The following is a 15,691-nucleotide window of genomic DNA, read 5'->3' on the forward strand; positions in this document are numbered from 1 at the left end:
GGAGACGGAAGGGTGGAGAGTCTCTGGGTTAGGCTAAAAGGGGTAAAAAACACAGGTGATGTCGTGCTGGGAGTCTACTACAGACCACCTAATCAGGCGGAAGAGGTGGATGAGGCTTTTTTCAAACAACTAACAAAATCATCCAAAGCCCAAGATTTGGTGGTGATGGGGGACTTCAACTATCCAGATATATGTTGGGAAAATAACACTGCGGGGCACAGACTATCCAATAAGTTCCTGGACTGCATTGCAGACAACTTTTTATTTCAGAAAGGTGAAAAAGCTACTGGGGGGAAGCTGTTCTAGACTTGATTTTAACAAATAGGGAGGAACTTGTTGAGAATTTGAAAGTAGAAGGAAGCTTGGGTGAAAGTGATCATGAAATCATAGAATTTGCAATTCTAAGGAAAGGTAGAAGGGAGTACAGCAGAATAGAGACAATGGATTTCAGGAAGGCGGATTTTGGTAAGCTCAGAGAGCTGATAGGCAAGGTCCCATGGGAATTAAGACTGAGGGGAAAAACAACTGAGGAAAGTTGGCAGTTTTTCAAAGGGACGCTATTAAGGGCCTAAAAGCAAGTTATTCCGATGGTTAGGAAAGATAGAAAATGTGGCAAAAGACCACCTTGGCTTACCCTTGAGATCTTGCGTGACCTACAAAATAAAAAGGCATCATATAAAATATGGAAACTAGGTCAGATCACGAAGGATGAATATAGGCAAATAACACAGGAATGCAGAGGCAAGATTAGAAAAGCAAAGGCACAAAATGAACTCAAACTAGCTATGGGAATAAAGGGAAACAAGAAGACTTTTTATCAATACATTAGAAGCAAGAGGAAGACTAAGGACAGGGTAGGCCCACTGCTCAATGAGGAGGGGGAAACAGTAACGGGAGACTTGGAAATGGCAGAGATGCTTAATGACTTCTTTGTTTCGGTCTTCACTGAGAAGTCTGAAGGAATGTCTAGTATAGTGAATGCTTACCGGAAGAAGGTAGGTTTAGAAGAGAAAATAAGGAAAGAGCAAGTAAAAAATCACTTAGAAAAGTTAGATGCCTGCAAGTCACCAGGGCCTGATGAAATGCATCCTAGAATACTCAAGGAGTTAATAGAAGAGGTATCTGAGCCTCTAGCTATTATCTTTGGGAAATCATGGGAGACGGGGGAGATTCCAGAAGACTGGAAGGGGGAAAATATAGTGCCCATCTATAAAAAGGGAAATAAAAACAACCCAGGAAACTACAGACCAGTTAGTTTAACTTCTGTGCCAGGGAAGATAATGGAGCAGGTAATCAAAGAAATCATCTGCAAACACTTGAAAGGTGGTAAGGTGATAGCGAATAGCCAGCATGAATTTGTAAAGAACAAATCGTGTCAAACTAATCTGATAGCGTTCTTTGATAGGATAACGAGCCTTGTGGATAAGGGAGAAGCGGTGGATGTGATATACCTAGACTTTAGTAAGGCATTTGATACAGTCTCACACGATATTCTTATAGATAAACTAGGAAAGTACAATTTAGATGGGGCTACTATAAGGTGGGTGCATAACTGGCTGGATAACCGTACTCAGAGAGTAGTTGTTAATGGCTCCCAATCCTGCTGGAAAGGTATAACAAGTGGGGTTCCACAGGGGTCTGTTTTGGGACTGGTTCTGTTCAATATCTTCATCAACGATTAGATGTTGGCATAGAAAGTACGCTTATTAAGTTTGCGGACGATACCAAACTGGGAGGGATTGCAACTGCTTTGGAGGACAGGGTCAAAATTCAAAATGATCTGGACAAATTGGAGAAATGGTCTGAGGTAAACAGGATGAAGTTCAATAAAGATAAATGCAAAGTGCTCCACTTAGGAAGGAACAATCAGTTTCACACATACAGAATGGGAAGAGACTGTCTAGGAAGGAGTATGGCAGAAAGAGATCTAGGGGTCATAGTGGACCACAAGCTTAATATGAGTCAACAGTGTGATACTGTTGCAAAAAAAAGCAAACATGATTCTGGGATGCATTAACAGGTGTGTTGTAAACAAGACACGAGAAGTCATTCTTCCGCTTTACTCTGCGCTGGTTAGGCCTCAACTGGAGTATTGTGTCCAGTTCTGGGCACCACATTTCAAGAAAGATGTGGAGAAATTGGAGAGGGTCCAGAGAAGAGCAACAAGAATGATTAAAGGTCTTGAGAACATGACCTATGAAGGAAGGCTGAAGGAATTGGGTTTGTTTAGTTTGGAAAAGAGAAGACTGAGAGGGGACATGATAGCAGTTTTCAGGTATCTAAAAGGGTGTCATCAGGAGGAGGGAGAAAACTTGTTCACCTTAGCCTCCAATGATAGAACAAGAAGCAATGGGCTTAAACTGCAGCAAGGGAGATTTAGATTGGACATTAGGAAAAAGTTCCTAACTGTCAGGGTAGTTAGACACTGGAATAGATTGCCTAGGGAAGTTGTGGAATCTCCATCTCTGGAGATATTTAAGAGTAGGTTAGATAAATGTCTATCAGGGATGGTCTAGACAGTATTTGGTCCTGCCATGAGGGCAGGGGACTGGACTCGATGACCTCTCGAGGTCCCTTCCAGCCCTAGAGTCTATGAGTCTATGATACAGGAGGGGATGCAGGGTCACCCAGATGTGGCTGGAGACACCATATTGTCAATGTTGTTTAGTTGGAGTAAGTCCCCCCTCGGGCCTCTCTTAAAAAGTCCTTGAAAATTTTGGAATTATTCGCTTTGCATGGGAACCCAGTGTGCATGTCCAGGAATCTGCCACAATGTCAGCTAATGTCTGCATCGCCATGTACCTGTACCTCTTTCTGTTATTGGAAATCACATTTCATTAAGGGGGTGGACACAGAACAGTTACACAGTGACCATCAATAGCTACGGTACAGTCTGGGAAACTCCAGTTATGTAATTTTTTTAATTCCCTCTCATACATTGTCCATCTGGAGCATATTCCCTTCAGCACACTCTGTATTGCCATACAAATGTCCATGTGACCACAAACTTGTACCTATCAGGCCAGTAAACATCTAGCAGATAGCTTCCAAAGGGAAATTTTCACTCTCCCACTGCAAGCAAAGGTCTCATCTGGGCGGGGGGTGTCTGATGATGTACCATCAGTTCTATCTTACCACAAAGATATAGAAACATCTCATTTTTCATTTTGAAGTTATGCAATCACTGCTGCTACCCCAACTCTCAGGAACAACATAGTCCCACCAGTGTGTCATCATGGTCTAGACCTAAAAGCAATGCTCCTCTCACTGAATATCATCTTCCAGTAATGCATGTGTAACCCTTCTGCCAGGTGGAGCCAACAGCAACAAGGGCTGGGTTCAGTATCTAGGGGTTCCTTTTCAACAATACAACACAAAACCAGCTTAAGCCCCCACCCAGTGATCTGGGACAATTGCACACCACCCCCTGGCTCCCTCTCAGAAGCACAGTCTGAGTGTAGCAAAAAAAATTAATAAAAGGAGGGAATTAACTCAGCATTAATTTGGGAAAACACTGCAACTAGGGTTCATAAACACAAACCATGAGCAAAAGACCCTCCCTCAAGTAAGTTGGGCAGTGTCCTTTTCCCCTCAGGGTCTGAAGTCCAGCAACCCAAAAGTCCCTTTAACATGCCCATCCCTTCTCTGTACCCCTCTCACAGTTGCTATCCTTGGCCAGTGCAGCCCCGGAGTACAGAGGTTCATCTGCAGAGTTCACCTCCAACCCTGCGCAGAAGACCGGGGGAAGGAGGAAGGACACACTTTATACCTTGCACTGCTCTGGCACTTGCTTGTCACCCCAACGACCAATTGCCACACCTCTGCAGGGCTCTGCTCTAGCCCCCTCCACCAGCACCCTGCTGGCCGCTTGCTGTACCTCTCCACCAGCCACCCTGCTGGCCGCTTGCTGTGCCTCTCCACCAGCTGCCCTGCTGGCTGCTCACCAAGATGTCTTTAGGCCCCTCACATTTAACACAGCTTTCAGTGATTTAATCTGTTAGTGGGGCAGCCTCACTGCTGGTGCACACTGGGCAGTCTCTTGCAATAGAGACACTGTCCCAAAGTGGGTCTAATACTTAGACTTCAGTATCAAACCTGATACAAAGGCATGAGATGCCACTCGTGGGAAGAGAACATGACATCTGCAAGGCTTCAAGCATATAGTAAGGGCAAAGGTCATCTTGGAGGTGACAGCAGGGAGAGAGGCAGGTCCCTTCCCGTACATTCCAATGCCAGAATTATGCATGTTTCCCCTGAGTGTGGTACCAACGAAGGCAAAGGGGGAACACAGGCTGATCCATCACCTGTCCTGCTCCTGGGACTCACTGATAAAATGATTATATAGACCCCCAGCTGTGTCCAGCATGGCACTCATCACTCAGTGCTGCAGTGGGCATGGTTAGGGAGTATGGCCCTGGGACAATGTTGGCAAAATGCCACACCAGGTCTGCATTCCAATTGCTTCCAGTGCCTCCCAGGGACTTCAATTTGCTTAGGTTTCAGTTTGAAGTCCACTATTATTTTGATAAAGCCACGCCCCTGGGGTGCTTGGTGTCATGTGATGCTTTTGAAAGATTCAGCTTCATGCTAGAGTGAGAAATAGTGCAACTGTGTGATGCAGACCAGTCTCACGCACAATCTCGGGATTAAACAAAGACTGTGAATGGCTAGCCAACTACAAAAGCAGTTTCTCCTCCCTTGGTGTTCACACCTCAATTGCTAGAAGAGTGTCTCATCCTCAATGATTGAACTAACCTCATTATCGCTGATTCTTCCCTGCATATTTATACCTGCCTCTGGAAATTTCCACTACATGCATCTGACGAAGTGGGTATTCACCCACGAAAGCTTATGCTCCAGTACGTCTGTTAGTCTATAAGGTGCCCTAGGACTCTTTGTCGCTTTTTACAGATCCAGACTAACACAGCTACCCCTCTGATACTTGACAATCTCGATGACGTTTTATGTGCAGGAAGATTAAGGACAGGGAACTGTGAGTACATATGTCAAGTATTTCAGAACCTAGCTGAGCACCTTGGGGTCCCCGTGCCACAGAAAAAACTGAAGGCCCTGCCCAAAGTTTAACATACCTGGTCATTGAACTGGACACAGTTCAGGAGTTCCTAGGTGACCTAAAGAGAAGTTGGAATCAGTTAGGGCACTGATACTGTCTCTCACAGGGGCAAAGAAAATTACTGTGGGGGAACTTCAGGTGGTCATGGGGCACCTAAACCTTGCGTGCCGGGTGGTGTGTCCTAGTCAGGTGTTTAGTGCCCGTCTGACATATGCTTCCTCTAAAGTGCAAAACATCCACCACTTTATCTGAATGACAAGGTAAATGAAGGAAAACTTAGAAATGTGGAAAACTTTCCTGGAAGAGTTTAGTGAAGGTATTCGATAGGGCATTAGGACTGGTTGCCCAAGCCTGAGCTACAGGTACAATCCAATGCCTCGGGATGTATAGGTTTTGGCATTTACTTTCCAAGTGGTGGTCAGAGGTGGCCAGAAAGCTGGGTGGCTCAGGGTATTACAGGGGACATTGCTGTCCTCAAGTTTTTTTCCTATACTGGTAACAGTCCCTAGTTGGGAAGAAAACTTTCAGAACCACAAAGGCCATTTCAGATGTGACAACCAATCTGTGGTCCATGTTGTAAATAGACAGTTGGCTAAGACTCCTCAGGTAATGACACTGGTGAGGGCCTTTGTTTTACACTGCATGAGGTTTAACACCCTTAGTCACACAGTCCATGTCCTGGGTGTAGATAATGGTGTTGCTGATGCTATCTTGATTTCAGAATGACAGATGCCAGGAATTCTTCTTGCTGGTCAGCTGGGATCCATCAGTAGTGTCCTAACAGCTCAAAAACCTTGGCTCATGACAGCTGTGGGATTAGTTGAGGACTCGATTGCCCCATGGACTCTGAGTCCGTAGAAGGCAAGCCTTTCAGAATTCACAGAATTTAGGATGCAGGAAGGGCTTCATTGTGGGTGGCCCATACCCACACACCAGGTGGTCCAATCTGTGGTGCCTCTGACCCACCACAGGCGGGATCCCTCCAGTATCTCTGGCCAACTGGTGGGCCTGTCCTATTGGAGTAGGGGGCTTCCCAGACCCATGCAGCCATTTTATAGTACAGAAACTCTTAGAAGGATGGTCCAGGAGGAGTGGGCACCAGAGGGACGACAGGTTACCCATAGCACCATAAACCCTGACAGAGTTAGCAAAGGCTCTGCCATGGGTCTGCAGCTGTGAGAGGGAGACCATTTTATTTAAGGCAGAATTCATTGTTGCCTTCTTTAGAGCTTTGGAAGTGAGTGAGCTGGTGCCTCTGGCAGCTATGGACAGGTCCCAGTGTCCATTAAAGACAAGAGATGTCAACTACCTGCAGGAGCAGTCCTGCTGTGTTTAAGATACTCAAACAGACAGAAGGGGTGGGAGGGGAGCTTATGTGGTATTGAAGGAATGTGCTGTCATAAACAGATAGCTAAGGGTTAATGTCTCTTTCACCTGGAAAGGAGTAACCTGAAACACCTGACCAGAGGACCAATTAGGAAACAAGACTTTTTCAAATCTGGGTGGACGGAAGTTTGGGTGTGAGTTCTTTGTTCTTTGTCTTGCGTCTGTACCCTCTCGGCTCTGAGAGTGATCTTTCTGTCTTCTGGCTTTCTAATCTTCTGTTTCCAAGTTGTAAGTACAATGATAGTAAGACAATAGGTTTATATTGTTTTTCTTTTGTATTTACATGTGTGTAGTTGCTGGAATGTTTAAATTGTATTCTTTTTGGAAAAGGCTGGTTATTCATTTTTTTCTTTTAAGCAAATGACCCTGTATTTGTCACCTTAATACAGAGAGACCATTTTTATGTATTTTTCTTTCTTTTTATAAAGCTTTCTTTTTAAGACCTGTTGGAGTTTTTCTTTAGTGGGGACTCCAGGGAATTGAGTCTGCAGCTCACCAGGGAATTGGTGGGAGGAAGAAGTCGGGGGGAAAATCTCTTTGTGTTAGATTTACTAAGCCTGACTTTGCATACCCTCTGGGTGAGGGGGGAAGAGAGATTAGCTCTCTCGGTACTTGTGTTTCCAGGACTGGAAACAGGGAGGGTGGAGTCCCTCTGTTTAGATTCACGGAGCTTGCTTCTGTATATCTCTCCAGGAACCCAGGGAGGGAACACCTGGAGGGGAGGAGGGGGAAGGGAAATGGTTTATTCCCCTTTGTTGTGAGACTCAAGGAATCTGAGTCTTGGGGTCCCCCAGGGAAGGTTTTGGGGAGACCACAGTGAGCTAGGCACTGTATAAATCCCTGGCTGGTGCAGCATTATCAGGTCCAAGCTGGTAACTAAGCTTGGAGGTTCTCATGCTAACACCCATATTTTGGACGCTAAGGTCCAGATCTGGAAAAAAATGTTATGACATGTGCAGACAAGCACTTGTGCCCCATAAAGGCAACAAAAGCCTCACTAAAAATCTGGGTCCTGCATCCAGGCCCACTGTTCACACACAGTGATGGTAGCTTCCTGACAAAATACCATTTCACCAGGGTAATGAGAAAAACCTTGCGCTACTGTGGTCTTGACACTGGTAAATTTGATATTCATTCTTTCAGGATCAGAGCAGAGACATTAGCAGCTGCAGAGGGTTTTGGCCAAGAGCAGGAAAGAGCAGGCAGTAGGGCACTGGAAATCAAGGTGTTACAGGACTTATGTCCACACCAAGGAAAAGATGGCAGGGAGCGGAAAAACATAACTAACCCAATGTGCTTGCTTGTTTCAGAAGCTACCCAGAGCACACACAGTGTTTCGATTTGTGGGCACTTCATAGTTCATTGGGTCCACAAGAGGGCAGCCAAGATGGCAGACGGATCTCTGCTGGACTTCAGGGCCAAAGCTGTTCGCATCCAGAAGAGGCATGCAGTGGGACTAGCTCATGCCACTTCTGCACTCACTGACAGGCAAGGGCTGTGAGCAGACCCAGTCTGCAGGGACAAGGTTAGAAAGAAAGTAAATAGAGTGACCACCAAGATATTCCTGGACACAAGGGCTTCAGTGATACAGATAGGGACATCCATTACAATCGGTCAGAAGTCCTCAGGGATGATGATGTATATTTGTCCAATGGAGGTGCTGACATAGGGATACAGCAGGTGAGGGCATGGATTGGGCAGGTGTTGTGATATTAGGCAGTGTGTTTGCAAGGGAGCAACCAAGCTAGTCACTGGTGCCCCCCATGGCTGGTTTCCAGGGAGGTTAAGAGAGTAGATTAAACAATTCCCAGAGGTAAAAGACCTGGGATTGTAGTGATGGGCCTTGATGTCAGGTGATAGGTGTCAGGAGACCTTCTGTAAAGAAAGCTCATGCTCCAAAACATCTGTTAGTCTATAAGGTGCGACAGGACTCTTTGCTGCTTTTACAGATCCAGACTAACACGACTATCCCTCTGATACAGGAGACCTTCTGGCCTTCATGGGCTGAAATCAGACCTTGTGGCCTGCATAGGCTGAGGGCCCCATCTTTCTGCACCCTCTGTCCCCCTCATGGAGGTGGAGATGGGGAGTGTGCTAGGACTCAGAGAGAGCTGAATCCCAGGGGGATAGGCTGAAAGTCTACCCTGTGTTAGGAATCATATGGAAAGGAGCCCTGTAACCTACACGCTGCATTCAATTAAATACCTGGTATAGGAGAGTATGAGTGTTAAAGTTTAATCGAAGTTGCAGCCTGCTGCTTAATTCCATGCATGTGTCTGTCCCCATTTTGCGTCTGCATTCACACCAAGCCTTCTTCAGAAGGCAAATAGCCTAGTGGCATGGGATTTTATAAGTACTCTACCTTTAAATGGCCACAGAAGAGTTTTCAAATTTTCAGCAACTGAAGGCTGATTCCCTCAAAATTTAAGCTTTGTTTAGTTTTAGTTTACTTTTAAATATTTAAAGACAAGACTTTAAAAACTAGCAGACAAGCTCAGCCAGCAACACAGTTTAAATTGTCCAGAACACAGTTCTATCTCCTATGCAACAATTTCCAGAAAGTTGAAATATTTTCCGGTAAAACATTAAGTACAGTTATGTTTTACTCCCATGATTTTCCAGCTGTCTGGAGAGCCATTTAAATAACATGACGTCAATTTAATCAAACCGCTGCAGTAGAAAAATGTGATGATATACCTTAACTGCAAGTGTTTATTATGGTTGGCAGGTGCATATGTAGTGGGCAGGCAAAGAGCAGTTACTATAGACTTGAATGTATATTTTGTATTGGAGTCCAGGAAAAAGGATTTCATTGAAATTACTTGCATGTGATTGCTTAAAGAATATAAATGTATTCTTGTAGAGGTGAAATGAAAAACTTTACCTGCCAAGATTGGATGTCCCCTCCATGTCTCATCCCCCAGACTTTTTCTTGCAACACTTAATGATAGCCTCAGTCCTGAATGCCTTATTCAGGCAAGAATAGTGAATACAGCTAAATAGATAGTGGGAAAATTATCTGTGATGATTCATTTGAATTTGAAAATGAATTTCAATTTGCCAGTGTTCCTGATTCTTTCATGTTCACCTGTTATGAGCATTTGAAAATTGAGCATTCCTAGCACAAATATTTGTGAAAGCCTGTTAAGGCTGCAAATGAATTGAAAATTGCATATTTGACTAAAATTTGTAGGTTTGTGTTGTGATGGTTAGCTATGTAAATAATTCCATTGAAGAACAAAAAAGCAATGTGACTTATTTTAACTAACACAAAACAAATTTCTCTTTGAATATTATTATTATTTGTTTACCCAGTAAATTATTCATTAAACATCTGTAGAGCAAAAACTATTCACTGAAGAAATTTGTGAGTAATTTTGAATAACAAGTGCACTCAAGAATGTTGTGAAATTAGCAAATAAATGCAAAATTCATGAAATAAGTCATCTCTTGAGAATTATTGTTTTGGCCATGCTCCAGAGGAGGGAATGCAGATTGAACCGGACACAGCTAATGCCTCAAGGGCCAGACAAGAATTCACACTTCCCACCCTTCTATGCATGGTATTAGAGATGTAATCCACTGCTGCAGGAAAATTACTCATGTTTGCAGTCAGGTTTTAAGAGAAGAAGAAAGATCTATGTTCTATTTTTCATCTAATTTGCTTTAACATATATATATAATGTCCACAGTGTGGAGTGCATTATGAAATTTAGGCATGAAGATTGGATTGGGCAGTACATATGTGTTTGCCTAAATTCTTCATATAAATATTAAGAAAAAGCAGAAAGCCTACAAGGAGTGGAAGAAGGGTGGGATTAGCAAGGAAAGCTACCTTAGTGAGTTCAGAATATGTAGCGATAAAGTGAGAAAGGCTAAAAGCCATGTAGAGTTGGACCTTGCAAAGGGAATTAAAACCAATAGTAAAAGGTTCTATAGCCATATAAATAAGAAGAAAACAAAGAAAGAAGAAGTGGGACCGCTAAACACCGAAGATGGAATGGAGGTTAAGGATAACCTAGGCTTGGCCCAATATCTAAATGGGTACTTTGCCTCAGTCTTTAATAAGGCTAATGAGGAGCTTAGAGATAATGGAAGGATGACAAACAGGAATGAGGATATGGAGGTGGATATTACCACATCTGAGGTAGAAGCCAAACTTGAACAGCTTAATGGGACAAAATCGGAGGGCCCAGATAATCTTCATCCAAGAATATTAAAGGAACTGGTGCATGAAATTTCAAGCCCATTAGCAAGAATTTTTAATGAATCGGTAAACTCAGGGGTTGTACCGTAAGACTGGAGAATTGCTAACATAGTTCCTATCTTTAAGAAAGGGAAAAAAAGTGATCCGAGTAACTACAGGCCTGTTAGTTTGACATCTGTAGTATGTAAGGTCTTGGAAAAAATTTTGAAGGAGAAAGTAGTTAAAGACATTGAGGTCAATGGTAATTGGGACAAGTTACAACATGGTTTTACTAAGGGTAGATCATGCCAAACCAACCTGATCTCCTTCTTTGAGAAGGTGACAGATATTTAGACAAAGGAAATGCAGTAGATCTAATTTACCTCGATTTCAGTAAGGCATTTGACATGGTTCCACATGGAGAATTATTAATTAAATTGGAAAAGATGGGGATCGATATGAAAATTGAAAGGTGGACAAGGAACTGGTTAAAGGGGAGACAACAACCGGTCGTACTGAAGGGTGAACTGTCAGGCTGGAAGGGGGTTACTAGTGGAGTTCCTCGAGGATCAGTTTTGGGACCAATCTTATTTAACCTTTTTATTACTGACCTTGGCACAAAAAGCGGGAATGTGCTAATAAAGTCTGCGGATGACACAAAGCTGGGAGGTATTGCTAACACAGAGAAGGAGCGGGATATCATACAGGAAGATCTGGATGACCTTGTAAACTGGAGTAATAGTAATAGGATGAAATATAATAGTGAAAAGTGCAAGGTCATGCACTTAGGGATTAATAATAAGAATTTTAGATATACATTGGGGACACATCAGTTGGAAGCAACAGAGGAGGAGAAGGACCTCGGAGTATTGGTTGATCACAGGATGACTATGAGCCGCCAATGTGATATGACCGTTAAAAAAGCTAATGCAGTTTTAGGATGCATCAGGCGAGGTATTTCCTGCAAAGATAAGGAGGTGTTAGTACCGTTATATAAGGCACTGGTGAGACCTCATCTGGAATACTGCGTGCAGTTCTGGTCTCCTATTTTTAAGAAGGATGAATTCAGACTGGAACAGGTTCAGAGACGGGCTACTAGGATGATCCGAGGAATGGAAAACCTGCTTTATGAAAGGAGACTCAAAGAGCTTGGCTTGTTTAGCCTAGCCAAAAGAAGGCTGAGGGGGGATATGCTTGCTCTTTATAAATATATCAGAGGGATTAATATTAGGGAGGGAGAGGAATTATTTACGCTTAGTACCAAAGTAGACACAAGAACAAATGGATATAAACTGGACACTAGGAAGTTTAGACTTGAAATTAGACGAAGGTTTCTAACCATTAGAGGAGTGAAATTCTGGAACAGCCTTCCAAAGGAAGTAGTGGGGGCAAAAGACATATCTGACTTTAAGACTAAACTTGGTAAGTTTATGGAAGGGATGGTATGATGGGATAGCTTAATTTTGGCAATTGATCTTTGATTATCAGCAGATAAGTATGCCCAGTGGTCTGTGATGGGATGTTGGATGGGATGGGATCTGAGTTACTGCAGAGAATTCTTTCCTGAGTGCTGGCTGGTGAGTCTTGCCCACATGCTCAGGGTTTAGCTGATTGCCATATTTGGGGTCGGGAAGGAATTTTCCTCTGGGGCAGATTGGCAGAAGCCCTGGAGGTTTTTCGCCTTCCTCTGCAGCATGGGGCATGGGTCACTTGCTGGTGGATTCTCTATAGCTTGAGGTCTTCAAACCACAATTTGAAGACTTCAATAACTCGGACATAGGTTAGGGGTTTGTTATAGAAGTGGATGGGTAGGGTTCTGTGGCCTGCTTTGTGCAGGAGGTCAGACTAGATGATCATATTGGTCCCTTCTGACCCTAAAGTCTATGATTCTATGAATATGGCCGGCTAGGTGCATACTTGGCCACACTGGGGAACAAATATCTGATTTGTACACACATGAGACATTTGCATGCATAATCCAGGTATATGCAAATATATGTGCCTAGTTATATGCTTGTAATTTTTGAAATATGCATTCAGTGGTGCAGGAATTAGGGGTGTTACATGGTTTACATCATCAGCCTCCCCACTATAAAAATTGTTCCAGCACCCCTGCATACATTTACTTATAAATAACAAAATTGTAGTCCACATCTGGAAAAGAGCTGTACATGCCAGCTCACCAATAAGGAACCCTAGTCAAAAGACCTCCCCATGGGCAGTCTGCCAGCAGACAGCTCAGTGTAGGATCAGGGCCTATAACAATTAATGTTCACAAAACTTGTTTCACTTCAGTGAGAACAATGTGATGTTTTTACGTACGTGGGGACTGATTGTCATTTTCACCAACTCCTTTTTTACTCTGGGAGATAAAGGGACTTTAAAGAGGGAGTAAATAACATCTACTTTAAAATCTCTTGTTATTGCAAAGTCTTGTGAAGGGGCCTTTGCATGAATAAAAATTAGGCCAAATGTTTTAAAATTGGTTGTGCAGCCCATAATTACTTCTGATTTGGCACACAGAACATGTGTACTCCCTCTAGATAATATATCCATCCACTGCTTTCAGTAAATGTTTCAGTTCCCCTACATCCTTCTCTCATCTGGAGATAGTCATCATCAGCCATTAAAAACTGCCATTTGTATCTACAGCTCTTTAGACTTCTGAGAAAAACTATGTTCTTGGAAACCCAATCTTTTTAAAGAAGCAGGGATTACTTCTTAACATTGGCAATGCCAGGCACTTCTGGAATAGAAGAAGGAATGTAAATTACTCTCTCAAGGTGTCACAGCACAAAGAAGAATTTAAACTCTTCCTACAATACTGATTGGCTGTTTTTTCTATCACTTAAAGTGTGACTGCAAACGCTCAGTTACGGGCAAGTGATTCTAATCATTCTGGGTAATATTAGGAGGGCACTTTAAATATTTTTTCCTTTAGGGATCATCCTGGAGATTGTCATTTAGTTTAAAAATAAACTAAGAAGAAATATTACGGTTTATGCTGGATTTGATCACACTGCCTATCAATCAAGTAATTCTGTTTCCAGTTAAAAGATAAACTAATACTGGAAAATTTGCATTTTTCTCCTCTTCCCTTAATCTGACTTTTATCTTTTGTGAATGACATTGGACATATATAGTTATCCAAAGTGAATATTTTGTTTATGTATATGGATTCTTCAGATTGCCCGCATTAACGACTCTTAACCTTTAAACTGATTTATAAACATGTAAGAATAAAATGTCAGCATTCATTTGTCATTTCACAATAAACTGTCACCATTCGTTTCTCAGCTAAAATAGAATATCTGTCTAAGGATTTACATTAGGCTTTATAATAAAACTAGATAAACACCAGCGCAACTCAGCATGAAAACCTGATACCAAGCATAGACACTCCATTAACACCCTAATGTGCATTCCAGGTTACATCTCACTGCAATCTAATGAATTTGGTAGAACTTGTTGCTGAAAAATGTGACTGACTCACTCAGTCTCTTTGTCTAACACATCAGCATATGCTGTACCAGTCCATAAAAGGGAAGGGACATGGGCTAAAGGGATAAATACTAGACACTGGCTAGCAATGGTGTATATGTATGGAGAGTGTGAGAAAAAACTACAGTTGATCAATCTTGGCAGTGAAACTCATGAACCATTGCTGTTGTACAAAATGTGGACAAAGGCATATCTACATTTGTTGCTAGTTCTAGGGGAACACCGCCAGGTCAAAGGATCGTCTCTGAACTTTGTTGTAATGTACCACAACTGGATTTCTACAACCATTCTGACAATGAGGGGGCTAAGGTATTGCCATCTCTGGTCCACCACTCATCTTCTGAAAAAAATGGAGCTATTCTACTGAAATGCTGGGAGAATGCTATTTCTATGGGTTTGTAGGCTCCAAGATCAGACTGCAAATATTTCCCATAAGAAGTTTTATTCCCAGGGGAGGTTTGCTCGGGTTTTTTTATATATTGATTTTTAATTAGACAAAAGTTGGCTTGTGTGATGAAAGGCAGGCATTTATTTTCCATCATTACTAGTGACAGGAGTTTCACACCTGCTCTTTCCATACGGGAAACAAAAAATTCTTAGGATGTGGCAACTGAGCATCAGTGTTCTATGGGGAAGTATGATGTTGCTGCAAATTAACCATTATTGATTCAGTAATAAGATGAATGTTTCCTCCTACTTAACCAATCACATTGCACATAGGTTTTAGCTGAAGGGCTCTCATCCAAACACTCGACTGTCCCAAACTTCAGTGAGATCGAGAGCCAAGCCAGTGAAAAGATGTAGCTTATTTTTGTAAAAGACATGAAAGACTACATTTTGAAAAGTTGCTCCAAGCCTTATGTGTGATGCATTTACATATTTCTTTGTGCTAAATATCTGGCATGGGGCCTGACCCTGGAGAAATTATCTCAATGTCAACCTTATTTCTGTGAGTACTCAAGCTCCTGAAGTCATGTTTCACATGGCTTGTGAGTATAAACTTCTGACCCTGGACATCCTCCTGCTAGCAGTTCAGTACATGCTTCTCTTCTGAATTATGTTTAACCAGTAAAGAACAGAAATAGTATCTTGTGACTTGGATGGCCAATTGCAGCTAAGTAGGACAGCCTAAAGTTTGAATATCAAGTATTGAATACATGCAAAAAAAATTTGTGATCAATCTGCAGAGTAAAGAAAGAAAAAAAAACTAGCCAAAATGTGTTGAATAAATTCAAATAAAAAATATGTGAAGAAATCACAATATGCTTAGAGACACAGAAATTATTCATTATGAATTATTGACTGAGCAATGATAGACACATGGTTAGAGAGATCTCCAGTAAATATTTGCTGTATATAATCTCTCTCTCGGTAGATGGCTAGTTCACACATTATTCAAATATCACAAAAATATTTTTTCACAATTATCTGAATCCCCTAGATCCTAATGTAGCACTCTTGGCCATGGGCAGATTAGTGTGAAATTTAATTTGTGCTAATCTGTCCAAGACCGGGGGAGCACAAAATATACTTTATGCAATGTT

This window comes from Gopherus flavomarginatus, chromosome 2 (assembly GCF_025201925.1).
Source record: "Gopherus flavomarginatus isolate rGopFla2 chromosome 2, rGopFla2.mat.asm, whole genome shotgun sequence".
In the NCBI taxonomy this organism is placed as follows: Eukaryota; Metazoa; Chordata; order Testudines; family Testudinidae; genus Gopherus; species Gopherus flavomarginatus.